This window comes from Heterocephalus glaber, unplaced genomic scaffold (assembly GCF_053883595.1).
Source record: "Heterocephalus glaber isolate CG9 unplaced genomic scaffold, H.glaber_assembly_v1.0 deba00001444, whole genome shotgun sequence".
Lineage (NCBI taxonomy): Eukaryota > Metazoa > Chordata > Mammalia > Rodentia > Bathyergidae > Heterocephalus > Heterocephalus glaber.
The window spans coordinates 28,635,799-28,655,411 of NW_028258297.1; the positions used below are offsets into that span (position 1 = coordinate 28,635,799).

General features: G+C 38.1%; 1 pseudogene; it reads right to left on the reverse strand.

Annotated features, from left to right (window-relative positions):
• LOC101718561 (histone-lysine N-methyltransferase SETD2 pseudogene) lies at positions 1 to 5,931 on the reverse strand (annotated as a pseudogene).
• Positions 5,932 to 19,613: the final 13,682 nt, after the last annotated feature.

Below are 19,613 nucleotides of genomic sequence, written 5' to 3' on the forward strand. Positions count from 1 at the left end.
AGCCATCCTCCCACCCTGGCCCCACTGGTCACTCTAACTCCATGTCCTCTTTGGGTTTGCAAACAGCCCCAAACTTCTGCATGTACTTGTTTATGTACACCTTGGTTTTGTGTTTCACATTCTCATTGCACTCCAGGTCCTCAGGGTTCTTACAGTACTTCAGCTCCTTGTTCATAACACCATGAGTCAGCTTTCGAGCTAAGTGTTTGAAATCCTCCGTTGTGATTCTGCCTACTTTGTAGTCAGGTTTCCGGTAAGGGTTCAGGCACTGGACGATGAACTGAGACATCTCTTTTCTGAACACTTCTTTGCTTTTCTTAGCCAGATCACTGGAAGTGTCTGCTTCTGCTGTCTGGGGCTTTTTTGATGTCTTCATGGGGTTTTCATCATATGTTGGGGTTCCCAGGTCCATCTCAGCTTCATGCTCAAGGCTGCCATCACCTCCTGGGCTTTCCCAAGTAGCCGGATCCCACTGAGTCTGCCTTGTGATCACATGGTAGTAATAAATCTTCCCTTCTGGATCTCGGGCTGTCTTCCAGTTGGGAGGTAAGACAATGGTTTTTGATTTGGGAGGAGACGGGGGTGGCAGATCCAGTAGATTATTTGTCACAACCATTTCAGGTGGCGGTAAAGGTTGTGGCTGCCAAGGTTGTGGCTGCCCTGGAGTAACAATTGTAGTTACAGCTGCAGTTGGCTGTACCACCACTCCTTGTGGGTGAGCTGTGAAAATTTGCTGTCCCTGGATATACTGAAGACTTAGCTGGGCATAACTCTGTACAATTGGTGGAGTTGTCTGTGAATAAGGAGATGTCACATCATAAACACTTGGACATGTCTCTCCTTGATAATATATGGTTGCTTGAGATTGTGCAGGAGAGTACTGCTGCTGTACATTGACAGATTGTTGGTTTGAATCCCAAACACTGTAATTCTGTCCCTGGACTGGGCCTGGGGTTGGTACTGGCATGACAGCAACGCTGGAGTCTTGGTGTACCACAGCATCACTCTGGCCCACATACTGTGAACTGGATACTTCCACAGGGGCTGCCACATGTGACACCACTGGCACTGGTGGAGGGGTGGCAACGGGTTCTGTAGAATGTCCCACCAAGGGCTGAGCATGATTGTAAGGATCAGGAGAACACACAGGGTCCATGCTGGGAGTGGGCAGGAGCACCTTTCCAGCATTTGGCTTGCTGGGGTCCACATAGGCCTGCATGGGATAGCCTGGTGGGTAGCCAGCAAAGGGGTGATGGGGGGCATTATAGCCAAGAGAGTCATAGGGCAGTGGTGATGTCATTCCCAGATTCTGCAGCTGCTGCTGCTGTTTCTGAGCCTCCCGCTGAGCCACTTCTTGCTCAAACAACTTTCAGCGTTCCTCTGTAGAGAGTTTATTGCTGTCTTTAATTCATACCTTCTTTTTAGAAGTTGGTGTGTCATACCTGTCATCTGACCTTTTTGTTCCATGCTCATAGGCTGAAGAAGGTAGTGAGAGGGAGCCCCTTCATTTCCTTTTCTCTTTACTCTGAGTCTGCTTATCTGGATCTCTCTCTCTTGACCTGTTAGGAGTCTTTGGGGCAGCTGTTTGATCTCTGAGTCCAACAGCATCTCTTCCTCGCTCAGTTACTGTGCTCTCCTTTTCAGTTTGACTTTTCTTTGGAATTCGATACACCTCCTTTAGGTCTTTCCAACTGTCCAGTAGCTTGGTGGCCAAATCACTTATATCCACTGTTTTATCTGGCTGTTCTTGGCTCCTTTCACTCTCCACATCAGACACGCCCTCCTCTTCATCCTGGGATGGTGTTTCCTCAGCAATGGGTTCTTCCAACTTGGTGCCACTGCTCTCTTTGGGCTCCGTCTCAGTGTCAGCTTCTGGTTCCAATGTGGGAAGTTTACTGGCCTCCACAGTGGTTTCACTCTCAACTTTGAATTCAGGCAGCTGTTCAGGGAATGGCTGTCATGACTGCATCTCTTCCTCTTCCTCTACAGTGACATTTTCTAGCTGATCAAGGTCCTCTTTGCCATCTTTACCCTCCAGCTCACTGGGTGCATCAGAGATTGCACTATCCATGCTATTTTCACTTATAATTTTAAGTCTGTGAAACACGAGTTTCTTGGGAGTGTCTGTGCCAGCTTCTGTGCTCAGCTTGGTAGAAGGACCAGGTGTATTGAGGGGGGGGTGTGCACAAGATGTATTTTCACTGGAATACCCATCTCCTTCACTCAATTGGGGAGCAGTGGTCTTGGTCTAAGACCAACGCTGAATAATTGGAAGTATTTTGCTTTCCTCCAACATATTTTTAGTAGGAATGAGTAAGTGCTCCAAGGTCTTTATGATCTCTTCCTGAAGCTTCTGGTTACTTTCCTGGCCATCGCCAAGCTCTGCCATCCAGATCCATAACAAAGACAGCCCATGTCGTTCCAGAAAGGACTTCAGGCAGGATTGTGAGTGTGTATTCTGAATAAGCTTGAGACAGGTAAGTTTCTGCTCCAAAGTTTCAATCCGAACCATTAACTGGGATAAACTGAGCACCTGGTTTTTATCAGAAAGACCTTCACCATTTTCCATCATTTTCCTTCACCAGCTCTCCATCTACTGAATCCTTCTTACAAGAGCGTTCCTTTTTCATTTTCCCTCCAGCAGCTCTGATACTGACTGTTTTCTCCTCCCAGGTAACCCCGGCAATTAGCAGACCCACAGAAACATTTTTGAGCTTCTTTTCCATATCTTTGAAACTGATAGTCAAATGTTAACTCTGAGCCTGAAGGAACCAGTTTGGTGGTAAAAAAAAAAACAACTCTCAGCTGTCCATTCACAGCCCATTTTTGGGTTTCACAGTTTGGTTCACAGCTGTGATTCATGAAACAAGAGCAGTTTCCTTTCTGAGTGGCATCTATTATCTCATCGTTCTTCAGAGCCATGAAATAGTAATGGATGTTTTTGTTTCATGCATATTCCTTCACCCAAGCTTTAAATTCTTTATGATCAAGACCTCTCCACAATATTCCAGGACAAAGGTGTTCGAAGGAAGATCTTTGGCTGCTCTTAAGCCCCAACCTTTCCTTTCTGTAAGAATAACTTCCACATCTGCATGCTGTTTTCTCTGAAACCATCTATTGGAACAGTAATCCCCATTTGGACACTGAGAAGAACATTCAATCATGAGGAGACGATTAAGACAATCTTCCCCACATGCTATTTCACCTTGAGCTCTTTCATTTTTGGAAAGAGGTGTACACTCACATTGCATTCGCTTAATGTCCCGGTGGGATTTATTCTTCTTTCTTTCTGTTAAATAAACATTTTCTTCAATAAGATCAAAGTAACAAGGCATCTTCCCCTGCTTGGCACATTCCTTTCATGGCTGTGGGTCTCTGAAGTCATCCATGACACAAGAAGGCCCAATCAGCTCTGAACCTGGGGGCTCTGAGGTCCCTCCCTGCTCTATACCCACTCTAACTTTCTTTCTGTCCTGAAGCTCACCATCACTTTCAGACTCACTTTCCACTTCCTGCCTCCTTTTTTTAAGAGGCCCTCGATCTTTAATATCACTTTTTTCTAGGTTTTTTGAAAAAGTTTTTCTTTCATTAACAGCTAAAGAGTCCCTAATGAAATTGCTGCTTATTTCAGGTGCTTGCACCGACCCCTTGTCCTTCTGAAGGGACAGAAGAAATTTATTAGACTGGCTTAAAAAGTGAGATTCACCCCGTTGGTCCCAATTCTCTTCCTCTTCACCATCATCTGTTAAGGAATCTGGAACCTGCCCTTGAATTCGGTCATAAGTGACCCCAGATCCAGGAGGTCTACCTGCTTATCTTGGATCCCAGTAGCCATTGCCTTGCCAGTAATTACGGTTCCCACCATATTGTTCTGCACTTAGCTGATACCTGTGTGCACCACAGACTCCATAACTGCTGTCAGAGACTGGATCAAGAAAATGTGAGGTTTTTTATAAAATGGAGTACTACTCAGCAATAAAAAATGAGAAATTAGAGACATTTATTGCTAAATGGATGCACATTGAGGCAATGCTCTTAAGTGAAATTAATAGGACACACATGTATAAATACCAAATAGTTTCTCTAGTGTGAGAAACTGAAAGTGTAAATAAGGACTAAAATGTATAATAGATAATGTGAAATAGGAAGAAAAGGGGCAAAAAGGAAGGGGAAGTGGGAGGGGTAGGGGAAAGGAAAGAAGGGAATGGAATTAATATGAGAGAATGGAAAAATGGAAACAAAGTCTTTGTATATAGGGAAGGATGGAGGGGTTGAAAAGAGGGCAGAGGAAGGGGGGAAAATAAGAACCAAGAGAGATTATGTAAAGGTGCAAATTTCCAATGATGAATGTCATTATATTGTATACCTAAAATGTCCCAATGATTAGAATGAATAATTGATAATGTGAAATAGGTAGAAAAGGTCCAAAGGGGTAGGGGAAGTGGGAGGGGTGGGGGAAAGGAAAGAAGGGAAAGGAAAAATGATGAGAAATGGAAAAAATGGAAAGAAAGTCTTTGTAAATATGGAAGGGTGGAGGGGTGAAGGGAGTGCAGGGAATGGGGAAAAAATAACAACCAAGATACATCATGTACAGGTACAAGTTCCCAATGAGAAATCTAAATGTATAGTATGCCTAAAATGTACCAATAAAATTTTTTGTAAAAAGATAAGCCCTACTGATGAATTTAACAGCTTACAGCCTAGATCAAGTGAATCGCTCCTAAAAATATATGTATACTCACTTTTATTAAATAAATCATCTCAATATTCAAATAAAAATTAAATAAATTGAGTTTTCATTCAGAAAACTCACTCAAAACAATTATCAATACCCAGATTATTATACTGGAGAGTTCTACAAAAAATAAGAATTAACAATCATTCTACCCAACATCTTACAGAAAATGGAAGAGGTAGGACTCTTCCCCAATTCCCGTCTCCCCTAATTTGTTCTCCAACTCTGTAGATTTGCTATTTAGAGAATGCTATAGAAATGGAATTATACCTTTTGAGATTGACTTTTTTATTATAATGCCTTTGAGGTCCAGGTAGATTATTGAAAGTATGAATAGTTCTTTCATTTTTATTGCTATCATGTTCCAATGTGTGGATGTAGTAGTTCAGCCTTTCATATTGTTGAAGCCATTTGAGCTCTTTCCATTGCTCTATTAGAAATACACCTGTTCTGAGCATTTTATATGAGTTTTTTTGTTAATGTTTTTGTTTTTTAATATCTTGGGAATAAATTCCTATGAGTGCAATCAGTACTTTGTGTGATAAATATGTATATAGTTTCTAAGAAATTGCCAAAATGTTTTCCCAATCAGCCATATTTCCATTACCAATATGGGAAATCCATCCTCTCCAAAGTTAAGTATTTTCACTATTATTTATTTTGTCTGTCCTAGTAAGTTATTGTTTAAAACACATTGAAGATTTGGTCAATTTAGATTTAATGTAGCTATTATATGGTTGGATTTAGTGCTATTAATTTGGTCTGTATTTTCTGTATGCTATCTCTCTTTGGATCCTTTTTCAAGTTTTTTCTCCTTCTATGTGTTAATTTAATATGTGAAATATTTTTATTTTAGTTTCTATATTATTGCACTTTAGGTAAAATATAAGAATGTTAAAACAGAGGATACTAGGGGCAGAGGATTTACCTCAGTGGTGCTGCCGCCTGCTTCCCAAGCACAAAGTTCTGAGTTCTATCCCCAGTACCAAAAAAAACCCCAAAAACAAACAAACAAAAAACAGAGGATACTAGTTATTAATATCTTAAGAGTTATTATTGTATATGTAATATATATATAAATGTTATGATACTTGTGTCAGTCATATGTATTTTAAGCCATATAAGAAAAAAATAAGTTCTTTGATAGTTTCTAATTTTTCCCATTTATTGCACTCATCATTACTTCCTGTAGACATATTAAGTTCAGCCAGAAGTATTTTCTTTAGAATTTATTATAGTAAAAATCTGTTAAATCATTTCTTTTCACATTCACACAGAATGTCTTTAATATGATTTTATTTTTCTATAATATTTTCATTGCATATAGATATATATATAGATAATTTTTTTCTAATATCACCTCAGAAATATCATTCCATGATCTTCTTTCTTTTTATTTTAAAATATTTAATTGACAAGGAGAGTGAATGTATTTCAAATATGCAATGTGGTGATTTGACATATTATATATTATATAATGATTACCACAACCAAATTAATTAGCACATCCATTACCACTTGAATTCATTACTTTCCCCAGAACTTGTTTATCTTATAACTGAAAGTTTGTACCATTTAGTTAACATTTTCCCTACCCTCAACTGCTGGAAACCACCCTTTTCCTCTGTTTCTGTGAGTTCATCCTCTTTAGATTTCATACATGTCATACAATATTTATCTTTCCCTATTTGGCTTATTTCATTTAGCACAATCTCTTTGAGGTTCATCTGTATTGTCACAAATGACAAAATTTCTCTTTTTACTGTGAAATAACATTGCAGAGCTTATATGTTTCCATAAATATATTCAGGCAATCTTTAACAAGGGTAACAAGGAACATAGAATAGGGAAAGGGCTATGCTAGAGTGAAAATAGATTAAACAAACAACAGCAACAAAACAGGAAAATAGACAACTAGAGTGGGCACATTTGATGGCTAAACAAACCTCAGGGAATGCTTCCAATATGGCCAGTGTGAAAGAGTATACTTAGTTGGATCAAGCTGAGCCACAGCTTGCAACCCAGAGTATTACTGTGAACTTAACCAAATTTAATATAAAAATAGTTGTGAAATAATACACAAAAATTATAATTATTTATATAATTAAATGTCTTACACACACACATGCTCATGCAAACCATAAAATAAGAGAACCAAGTTATAGTTGTTTTGTGGACAACTACAATTAAAATAAAGTTTAAAAAAACTAGTTTTCAGTGGGCTCCCAAGACTGTGGAAAATAAGATTATAATTCATGATCTTTCAAGTACCAATCCCCTAAACCCCAGATTCTGTTGAAATTTCAGGAGAGCTGAATCCCCAAAAGATAAGCCAGAAATAATCTTAACCTTAGCAAAATTACCACCCAAAGTAATTTGTTTTGATTCAATCTATCTGCCTTAAAAATTAAAAGGAAGAAAAAGGTCCAAGGGTTTGGGGATGGTGGGAGAGGAAGGGGAAAGGGGAGAAGGGAAAGGAAAAATTATGAGAAAGGGAAAAAAATGGAATCAAACTCTGTGTAAATAGGGAAGGGTGGAGGGGGTGAAGGGTGCACAGGTAATGGGAGAAAAAATAAGAACTAAGATACATCATGTTCTGATACAAACACTCAATGATAAGTGTAAATGTATTTTGTACCTAAAATGTACCAATTAATATATATATAAATAAATAAAAAGAATATGATACAGAAAAAAAATTAAAAGGAAAAATTGTTTTCTGAATGAAGGTAATATCAAGTCAGAACAAAATTATATTTAAAAATTGGCATTTAATCAAATATGATTTTTATGATGATACAAGGGCTAGAGTTAGGATAGATAAAATGAGGGACATAAAATATACAACAGAAAGAGACTTAGAGATGAAAATCTTCCAGAAATGGGAAAATTCTTTAATATAATAATCATTGAGACTTCCCCTTCCACTAAGATTTTAGAGAGTTACAAAGAATGCTCTTCTTCCCTCAATAATAAAAAAAAGATCAACCACAAATTCATACTATTTTTCTCCTCTCAGCTTATTCTTCTGAATCCAGTCAGAAGTTATCCAAGTAATTCGAATTCCTGAAGACCAGCCCACTCAAATAATAGGACATAAGATGAAGTTTAATGAGTTGCTAAAGAAAGCATAGGCTGCCTTGTCTGTCTGGAATGGCAGAGGTGCTGGGCAAGACACCAAGGTATTTCACACCACTCAGAAGATCTTCTCCACGGTCTCCACTGGGAGCTCACCAGAAGGATCTGGAGCAGCACAAGACCTAACATAGACTTCTGTGACCCAGGAGCGGGGAGAGGCGATCAGCAATTCCTGCAAGAGAAAAGCAAAGCCCTGCCTTCTCCCAAACTTTCTCTTGTAAGAAGTGAAAATCTTAAGCTGGCAGAGATGGTGCAGCAACCTTTCACCTTAAGGGACAGGCAAAACTTGCATGGACTCTGAGGAAAGAGTGGGATCAAAACAACTCTGCCTCTTGTTTCAAAGAAGAAAAACTAAGCAATCAATCAAACAAAATAAAACCTACTTCCTTGTTCTTGTTAAAAAAGTAAAGTGAAAATTTTACGTAACATGTGCTGGAAAATATCTTGGTCCTAGCATCCAGCACTAATACCAAGAAGAGGTCTGATAACCACTGAGGAAGCGGCATAAAACAGCCACCAAAGATCAACTACAGGTGCATTTCAGAGCTTGGCTACTGTGGGCGGGAGAGACATGAATGCTGAGAAGGTCCACCCTGTAAGTCCAAATGCAAAAGTGTTTGCTTCCATAATAATCTTAGCACCAGGTGAGAAGCCTGAGTAAGCAGAAAAACTTTGGTTTTTGGTTTACTTGGGGTATTACAAAATGCCAGACAAGATGGATCAAATAACAGGGACTTATGACTCATGGTTGTTTTTCCAAAAGACTAAAGGACAGAAGGTATTTCTCAACTCATCCTGTGAACCCAGTACAGAATTAGCCTAACACCAAAAGAGACAAACATTACAAGGGGGAAAAAGACCAAGATCTCTCATGACTACAACTGTAAAGTTAGTAAATACTGTGGTGTCTAATAATGTATTTAAAGAAGGGTACAATTTGACCCAGTGGGATTTATCTCAGGTATACAAGGATTCCACCTCCAAAAATCAATTAGTGTAATGCATCATATCAAAATAATCAATAAGAAAGATCACAAGATTATAGCAACATGTGCAGAAAACACATTTGACAAAATATAATATTCATACATGATTAGAAAGAAAAGAATTTTAAAACTCTCTTAGTGAATTATGGGTAGAGGTAAAACTTTCTCAACTTAGGGTAAAAGATTCCATGCCTCCCCGCTAAGATAGGAGCCATGGAAGAATGCTCCCTCTCACCAGTCCTTTTCAATATCATCCTGGAAGTCCTAGATAAGAGCAGAAAAGGAAATAAAAGGTATAGAGATTAGAAGAAAGATTTCAAACTATCATTGTATTATTTATTACCAAATTACCACAGAATCAAGCAAAAAAAAATTCTGTAACTAATAAGTAATTACAGCAAGGCTATAAAATACTTTGTAAATAACTTTACAACTGAAAAATCTAGGAAGAGAAGAACTATTAGACCCAAAGTTAGCAGTGTGATGGAATAATAAATATTAGAGAAAAGATAAACAAAAGTAGAAAAACAATAGACAATGATAATAAAATGAAAAGCTTGGTTTTACCAAATGTCAATAAAATTGACAAACTGTCAAGTAGATGATGTAAAGAAAAAAGGAAAAAAGACGCATATTACTAAAATTATAAATGAAAATGAGAGGATTATTGACAACTCTATAGAAATTTTATAAACAATTGTATGCCAAAAATTAGATAATGTAGATGAAATGGATAAATTCATAAAAATAGACGACATGCCAAGAATAAGTAAACTAGAATCTTTTTTTTCTGTTTTCTGTTGTGATATTTTTACTATGTGTGTAAAATAATAATTATTCATTAATAGCTGCAATAAATTTAACAAAAATCTTATCTACACCTATGATTAACTAAGCTTGATCTTTGAAAAATATTATGATTCCCTAATACTTATTAAGGAATTAATTTCATGCTTTCTTTTTTGATAGCAGCATCATATGTATTTTATAAAGTTGTGAACTTATCTAGTTTATATTTCTGCTTCACTTCAAAATGACGTTTTTTGCTATACAAAATGTTAAATTCAAAGTTCTTGTTTTTGGAATGCTTCTGAGACATGGCCTGTCATCATATAAGGGCTGCTGTTTGCCACAAGGTTAGAGTCAATCTGGTTCTTGTTTCCTGGCAGAGGGATGTGCTGTTTGAAAATTTTACTCAGGTTCTTGTTAAATATCTCTGTAATTTATGTATGTGTCATTGCTTTTGTTTACCTTACTTTCGTAGACATCTGTAAGTCTTTTCAAATGGAACTTCATGTTTTTCTGTGAAATTTCTACCTATTAACTTTGCAATTCTTTGTTGTTTTTGTTGTTGTTATTGTTGTTGTTTTACCAAGTTTGTTTCTTTCCTGCTCAGACTCCTGATAAGTAGATGCTGTCTCGATATTCTTTACCATTTCAGTGATATTTTCTACCTTTCTTTTTTCTCTTTACAGCTTGGTAAATTTACATTCTATTTCACTAATTTATCACTCAACTATATCAATCACACTTTTTTTTTTTATTGCTTCACTTCAAAACATGGTAACCTTTGTACTTCCCTGATAAGTGTGAGTCATGGGCACAGTGAGCAGCATAGATTGTTGCCACAGATTTCTGTGGTTACCATCAAGTGATAAAATGAATTGGGAAGATAGAGCATCAGAACTTTCCTGCTTACTACACTCATTCTTTCCCATGCAGTTGGCTTCCCAGGTTGGAGATTTTCACCAGCCTGAGCCCAGCTTGCTGCCCTCCACTCACTGGGGCAATCTAGGCTTCCCCTGCCCAGAAACTGCACTCACACTGAGTGATCAATTCTTTGGATACTCACTCCCTATCATTACTGTTCACCAGAGTTGACTTTACAGTAGGCAGCCCCCGGTAGTTCACACTTTTGGTATGGCATGTGAAACAAATTATCCCGCTTGAGATGTATTTTCCTAGCATATTACAAGTAGTTTTCAATTTTGAGCCAAACTACATGAAACATTATAACTTCATACACTTATGCAAATCAAATTCAAATTCATGAAATTAAATGCCCTTTTATCTCTATGATTCATCTAAGGTGAGGCTGCTAGTTCAGGAAATTCTGCAGATACTGTAGATCTTTCAGAGCAATCTAAAATATATGAGTCATACCACAGTTTCCTGCAAAGTGGAGATCAGCAAGACGTTATTCTTGCATTACTGTTAATCAGATACTACCAAAGTGCAGGATGTTTTTTTGTGCACCATTAGATGCATTTACATTTATCACCACAGTGGTTTGTAACAAAATTTTCCTACATCAAAAGAAATAACAGTAGGCTGGGGATTTAGCTCAGTGATTTCACCGCCTGCTGCGCAAGCACAAGGACCTGAGTTCAACCTCTGGTAGCAAAAAAAAAAGAAAAGAAAAGAAATAACAGTAGTTATTTTTACATTCAGGAAAAGAGAGTGGTTCTGGAGAAGAGTAAAGTTAATGTCGTATGCGTACTGTATGTTAAGTCAGTGGGCTGGGGGGATTTAGCTCAGTGGCACCATGCCTGCCTCACAAGAGCAAGGTCCTGAGTTTGACTCCTAGTACCAAAAATAAATAAATAAATAAATAAATATATAAGAAGTCAGTGAGTGTCCCATTATTACAATTGGATTTGTATTCCTACAATAAATCTGCTATGTGGAAAAAGTTTCCTTTAGCACCTACAACCAGAATGATCTGATTGTTAAATCTATATTATGATCCTATTCAGAAATTTGGGAAGTCCCTGTTGGACCGAAGCACAAGACAGGCAGAAAGCCAGATGAGCAAAATCCACTAACTCTACAGTGGGGTCAGTCTGTGAATGTTCAAATGTGAGGTCAGGGAATCAAGATTGTCCAAGCAGTGACTGTTTGAGAAAACCATCCTCTGACTTTCTGTGAACAAAGCATACACTATGAAGCAAGCAAAATTCTCCTGCTTTGCTTCTGCTGAGGGGAGAACTTTTATCAGCTTACTTTCCTGTTAACCCTCTGGACCTGAGGAACAGGGATAAATTTCAGAATGCTATATGGAACCCATTCCAAAACATAAACAAGAAAGTAATTAAGAAAGGCCAAAGGAAAGAGGGAAGACTGTGTATAAAGTAATGGTCTCAGGGTAAAAAAGAAAAGATATCCAAGGAAATTCGCTGGAGTGGAAAGCCTGGGGAATAACTGCAGTGGGATATTAAGGTCAGGTTAGCTTGCTGATATTTCCACCTTGCCTAGAGTATACTCTTTCTCACTTGCCCTTTAACACCAAAACATCCATAAGTGCTTTTAAAGTAATATTTTGGAGTAAGAAGAAACAGTGAAATGTCCACACATGTTAGGTGAGATAAGGCAGAGGCAAGACTGGAAACATGAGGAACGGCAGAAAATAGAGCTTGAGAATTAAACAAAAACACACTTATAGGAAGGTAGTAGTTGGAGGTGTGGCCTCCCAAACACGCCCCATAGCCATTAGTAGTACTGCAGAGAGTCCATAGTGCTCGCACTTCACTTTACTTCTTATTGGAAGGATTGGAGAACTGAGACATGTACAAGTCATATTATGTAGCAGAACAACTTTCCCTGCAAGATCAGAAGGGTGGAAAATTTGGCACTACTCTGTACAATGTGTGATTTAATTGAGCCTACTACAGCAGGTCAGAAATTAGCAACTTCATCCCCACTTTTTTTCTCTAACAGGTGCACCCTCAGGTGGAATTTGAGAATATGATTAGGCACTTCCTGTACATGACAGTTTATCATTTGAATTGTGCTTACCAGTTGATCATTTGAATTCCTCGTCTTCACAGAATGAACCTAGACATTTACTTCATTGTTTTTCTAAACAAGTAATTACAACACTGAAATAGAGAGCAGTTTAGAGAGATTAAAACTCCTACTTAGAGTAGAACCACTTCCCAACATTCCATGCATCAGTGCCCTCTAGGATATGAGTTGAGGAGAACATCCACACTCATGCTGATAACACGCTGAGGGAACAAGAAAAGTCCACACCTTAGAGAATGTCACTCATTGTGACCCTAGTCTAATTCCCCCACTTCGATTTTCTACCAAGAGATGAAAGTTTCACATCTTTTTCCATAGCCAGAGGAAGTTTGAACAGAGAATTGAGAATCGTTTCCCCAGCTAAAACCTAACTGTACTAAGGGGTAAAATATTTTACAGTATCACTTTAGGGTTAGAGGTGTAGCTCAGTGGTAGCATGTTTGCCTAACACATATGAGGCCCTGAGTTTGATTCCCAGCACAACAATTACAAATAATATAAAATAAAATTTAAAAAGCTTGCTGTGGTTGAGAACATATGAGATAGCCAGGCATGGTCCACACCTGTAACCCCAGCACTCTAAGAGGCAAGCCAAGAAAATTGCAAATCTGAGGGCAGCCTAGGCAATTTAGTGACTTAGATAAAGCTTGTCTCAAGAAGGTGGAGGGGGTTAGTCAGTGCAAAGGCTGTGGTTTCAATCTCCAGTACCAGAAAATAAAAGAGTCTGTAAGAAATGTGTTCTTTAATCAGTAACCCATAACCACAGCTCTGAGACTCATCACAGCCAATGTTTCTACATTAAGAACTTAAAAACATTCTGCTTCCAACTAATTTCTGTACTTTTCTCTTCTGAGTATTTCCCTGAGATGTTTGCCTGAGTTTTAATAGTTTGGATTTATTTCTTTTTACTTGGAAAGTCCTGTCACATCTGCTTCTGCTTCTATGTGAAAAAAAAATTTAGAATCACTGGGGGAAGTGTTAAAATTATGCAAGAAGAGATGAAACCATTAGCATAGCACATTTCTGGAATAGCCAAGTGTTTTACTGTGAGCTCATCTGTGGGGAGAGAAACCTCAGGTCTCAGGCTGAACTATGTGAGCATCTTCCCCAGTCTGACTACAAGTCACTCATTGGGGTTGCAACCAGAAGACTATATACACTTGGGTTAAAGTAGCCAAGTTATGAATATGGTAAAAGCAGTTTGTGTTGACATCTCTAGATGTTCACAAGGATTTCTTGATTACGTAGAAGTAGTTTAGAAGCACCAAAATGCTTACTATGGACAGGAGGTGTAAAAATGGAGCAGAGGGTAGCATTATCCTATATAGACACAGATAGTAAACATAGAATGAAGTCCTAGCTTGAACCAACATATACAAGTTTCAGTTCAGGCACACTGATTCTTTGACACTCGAGTCTCTGAGCTCAGTATCCTCACTTCTGGTTTCCTCCTCTACATTCAGGAGTTTCTCTTCTCTCAGACCTTCTTCCTCTGAGAATCATGAAACAGAAATAGAAACAGTAAACTTGCTGTCTCGATACAGTTATGACCCAGAGAAAAACAGAGTGCCTGAGAAACATCAGAATGATGGTCAAGGTGAAAACACAGCATAGCTAAGGACCCAGACTGAGATCATTCCAACACAACATTAATCGTGTAGAAAAACACACACTGTTGATATCAGATCAGGTCTGGGAAATATCTTTAACAAAGATTACTGCCAAAATAAAGAACTCTGTAAAGGACTATTTATCAGTCTATACAAATAAACAGGGAAGTGGAATCAGAGAAAAAAATTGTGAATATCTCCCTTTTCCCACGGCAATTAATGGCACTGCAAGTTTGAGTACAGCCTTGGCAATTTAGTGACTAAGCAAGAACCTATCTAAAGAAAGTAGTGAGGGGTGGGGTATTGCAAATCAATTACCATATATTCCATGAGGACACCTAGGGACCAGATCTAAATATGCTAAAATCTTGGTCCCTAGTGTGACAGTGTTCAGATGTGCAGCCTTTGGGAGGTGATTGGATCATGAAGACTCAGACATCAAAAATGGAGTCATCAACTTATAGATTCATTCAACTTATGGGGTTTTAGATGAGGAGCTTTGTTAAATAATTTCTCTCTCTCTCTCTCTCTCTCTCTCTCTCTCTCTCTCTCTCTCTCTCTCTCTCTCTCTCCCCACACACACACACACATCTTTCTCTCAGCCCCTCTTTGCTCCCTGATCCCAGTGATATGAACAGTTTTGCTCTGTCATATGTTCACCACCATGATGCTCTGCCCTAACTTCAGTCTGCAAATCTACAAAGTCTGGGATTGAGAATAGAAGCCTTAAATTACTCAAATGGACCTCTAGAATTGAAGGAATACATCACCACTCCTGTTTCCCCCAATTCTCAGACCCCTGTGTTTCCAAGAGGTAATAACCGCATCATTGTTGTTGTAGTCAGGGTTTTGGCAAGGGAATAAATTAAATTCAGGACACATAATTTATAGGATTATTTTATGATAATTACCCAAAAGGTCAAATGCAAAGGAGTGCAAGAGAAATTAACCACACACTAGAGGCCCAAAGAATCCAGCTGAGGGCCTGGATCCCAGCAATTTCCTACACAAGTCAAGCTAAAGGTTTAGAATCCAAGGCAATGTCTCCCAGGAGTTCAGCCTGTGGCCTAGAGCCCATGGCAATGTCTCATTCTTGTCCATATTGAGGATCTGCACCTGGAAGGCTCAAAGGCCAGTGCTGGAAGCCAGAAAACCTATGCCAGTGCGATGAAGGATTTGTGCCACCAAGCTGAGGGATCCACATTGGAGACAGGAAGTAATGCTCATGGTGAAGATCAGAGCTCCCCAGATGAAAACAGCAACCATTCCCAGTGACAGTGAGGCCCTGAGCACCTCCTCTGATGAGAACAGCCAAGTTTGCATCAGGAAAACCATCCACAGCAAACTTCTTCTAGAAAATCAACATGCATGTTCTTCCCCTCCAGTTCTCTTTTTATGGCTATTGACAACAATCCTCAGGTAGATCCTCCATGCCCAGATCATGCTAATTCAGTTCAGCTGGATGTTACATGTTGATCATTAGTCAATCCACTACAATTGCTGTTGATTTACCTCATACACATTGTGCTCCAAAGGATAGAACCCATCCCTGTAGCTGTCATCACCAAGCTGGTGCCTCAGCTGTGTCTTCCACACATGGTTCTATCATCTTACACCAGGTCAGATTCTGGAAAGGTGGGAGGACCTTCCATGCCATATTCATGTACCTTCTCCCAATCCTTCTTTGCTGTCAAATGAATCTTTTATTCCAAATATGCATGGTGTAGTGTCGCACAGCAGCCAATTAAATGTTTTGTAAGCCCTCTCTTGGAAAGATTCCAGTGGTGTTGGCTAAGATATTGCAGACAATAAAAACTAATACCTAAAATAACTGTTGATTCTAGTGAAAATGAGTCACTGTTCTCTGTAGTGTTAAAGAAACATCCCAATCCCATCACTTGGCCACAATATGGCTGGTTGATGGCCATGAGGAACTCAGGACCTGGGATAAACCTGCAGAGTTGTCCTAAACTGAAACAAAGGAAGTGTTCCTATATACCCTGCTTTGACCCTCCAATGACTATGGGCTGTCTCTGGGGTGGGGATGATGAAGTAATAATATACAATAGGGCAGGCCTTTTACCTTTGAACTTGCCATGCCCCCCCCATTAAATGTTCTGTTGCCAAAATGTAACCATTTGTACTACATGGTGTTCCTGCCCATGTATCAAAATGTTCTATAACTGTTTCACCTGCATGATGTTTCAAGAACATCATTTCATGAATGTTCTACCATACCTTTCAAGAATGTTCTATTAACTCCACCCCTCCACTTCTGTGAGCATGCTATGTGTTTCACCTGGTGTGTGTTTCAGGAATGTTCTGTAACTCTACCCTCCCACTTATGTGAGCGTGGTCACCTGGTACATGCGCCCACCCCTCTACCCTATAGATCTCTATATAATATTGCTCCCATTTCTGTTCAGTACTCAGAATTTGGAGCAGTTAAGCTCCTCTGAGCCAGCCAGATAATAAAGGTTTTTTTCCATCTCTTTGAGTAACTTTTGGATTCTTCAGTCTTCAAATTCCAGTAGCTGTAGCACTTGAGCTATAACACTGAGCTGTTCTATTTTGCTCACCTGACCAGGAAACTAATTGTGCTGGCCCTTTAAGCCACCAGTTTGGAGCCAGAGAGTGGCCAACAAGATCTCTCTCCAAAGAACAAGATGGGGTTCCTCCACCCTGTCTGGCAGTTCCTCCTTCATTGGGCGAGGGTGACCAATGACTGTGCTTGCTTCTCCTGACCAGACTTGGAAGAAGAGATGGACTAAAAACCCCTTCAAGATTTCAGGATAAGGTAAGGCCCCTGGGGCCCTGTTCAAACACAGTCAGGCCTGTTCTAGTGGACAGAAGGAGAGGCTGATCATGCCTCATGATCTCAAGTCCAAGACCTCAGACAAGGACCTCCCCAAGGTGGAAGGAATGTTTTAAACTATGAATGATTGAGTGTGTGAGTGAGTGTAACTGGGCATTGTCCTCAACAACTGCTCCATGTGGCTCCACAGCCTTGGCTGTGGAGTCTGATTGGGTCCTAACCTGTGGTTCTGTTGTGTGTTACATGGCCCAGCTGCTCTCTAAAATTTAAATTTAATAATAGTCAGATTAAAATAAGATGCTATAATTAAGACTTTTAAAATGGAAACTATAAAGAAAAATACAGAAGTTAAACACACCTACAACTAAAATAATCAGAACATATCACCCAACAAAAAAAAAAAATCAAAATGAGAGACAGGAAAAGAGGAAAAGCAGATAGAAGTACAAGACACAACCAAGGAAAAACCAAACAAATGGCATGATTATATTTCTATAAATAATTATTTTAAATTTAAATGAATTAAATTTTATAATGAAGTATAATAAGGTAGCAGAATGAACAAAAGCACTAACTAAATAAACAAGTCACAACTTTCTTACTATTGTGTTGGACTTAAGGACACTCACATACTTAAAGGCAATTAGTGGAAAAAATATTCAATGAAAATGATAATCATATGAAATAGGAGTAGATATACTACTATGAGACAAAATAGAATTTCAGACAGAAATTGTAACATGAGAAAAGGACATTATACAATGATTAAAAAGCCAATCAACAGTGAAAACATAACAATTCTGAATGAATGTACACTTAACATAATGCCTAAATACATCAAGCAAATATTGAAAGAACTAAGGGAGAAATATACAATAGTTCAACAGTAGTAGGAGACATTGATACACTATTCTGTACAATGTCCAAAAGAAGACAAAAAAAATCAGTAAAGAAGCTAAGGCCTTAAACTACACTATAGGATAAATAGACCTAGTAGACATATACTGACACCTCAAGGGACAGTGGTGAAATTTACATTTTTCTCAAGTGCATATAAAAATCATTCTACACTATAGACCACATAAGAAAAAATAACTATTTTCAAAATATTTAAATGATACCAAGTATCTTCTTTGACCAAAATAAGATTAAACTAGACATTAGTTACAGAAAAAAACCTGGAAAATTCACAATTATTTAGAAATTTAAAAAAAAACAGTAGCACATTCAATGGGTAGGATAGAAAGGAAAATTTGATAGTTTCTTCAGAAAAAAGAAAATATAACATAATAATACTCAAGTGATTATGGTAAAACTGGGAGTGAGGAGAAAGTATATGGTGACCAAAAAAATCTACATTTAAAATGAAGTAATCTTATGTAAATATACTAACTTTATAACTCAAGCAGAAGAAAAGGAACAGACAAACTTAAAGCTGGGAGAAGGAAATTTTTAAAAAATGATTAGACAAAAATATAACAGAGAATAGAAAAACAGTAGAATAAATCAACATAGCTAAATTTGTTTTTTTAAACAGAAAAAACCCAAAGCAAATCTTACCTAAGCTAATAAGAATTCAAATACCGAAAATTAGAAATGAAGCATGAGACTTCAAAACTGATACCAGTGAAATACAGACCATTATGTGGAGTTACTTCTAGCAACTGAATACCACCAAACTAAGCAAGTTGAAAAATTCTTGGAAATATGCAAATTACCAAGACTGAATCACAAAGAAATATAAAATCTGAATGGATAAAAAACTAATAAAATTACTGAATCAGAAATCTAAAATCCTTCCTGCCACAAAAAAATATATATGAAGAGGATAGGATTTCATGGCTCATTTTTTCCCAAACATTTCAAGAGAAATTCATGCAAAAATCCTTCTTAAAGTCTTCAAAAAATTAAGAGGACCGAGCACTTCCAAACCCATTTTATGAGACCAGCATTAACTTGACACAAAAACAAAGACACAAGAAAAGCAAATTACAGGCCAGTATACTTTTTTTCCCATTAAGTTTATTGGTACTTTTGAGGTATACAATACAGTTATGTTCAACATTGGGATCTTGTACCTTTACATGATGTATCTTGGTTCTTATTTTCCCCCGATTCTCCTGCCCTCCCTTCACCCCTTCCACCCTTCTCTATTTACAAAGAAATAGGAAGAAAAGGTCTAAAGGAGTAGGGGAAGTTGGAGCGGTATGGGAAAGGTAAGAAGGGAAAAGAAAAAATATGAGGAAAGGAAAAAAATGGAAACGGGCCAGAATACTTAATGAACATTGATCCAAAAATTCTTACACAATATTAGCAAGCTGGATCCAACTGCCCAGGAAAATTATCACACACCCTGACCACATGGGATTTATTTCTGTGATGTCAGGATGGCTCAACACAAGGAAAATACATACTGTGACATAGTACATCAAATAAAAACTAAAACAAAGAAATAGTTGTCATTGGATTGCTTAACTTAGATAGGTGAATTGTCTGTCAATACAACTGTTACTTGATGAAATCAA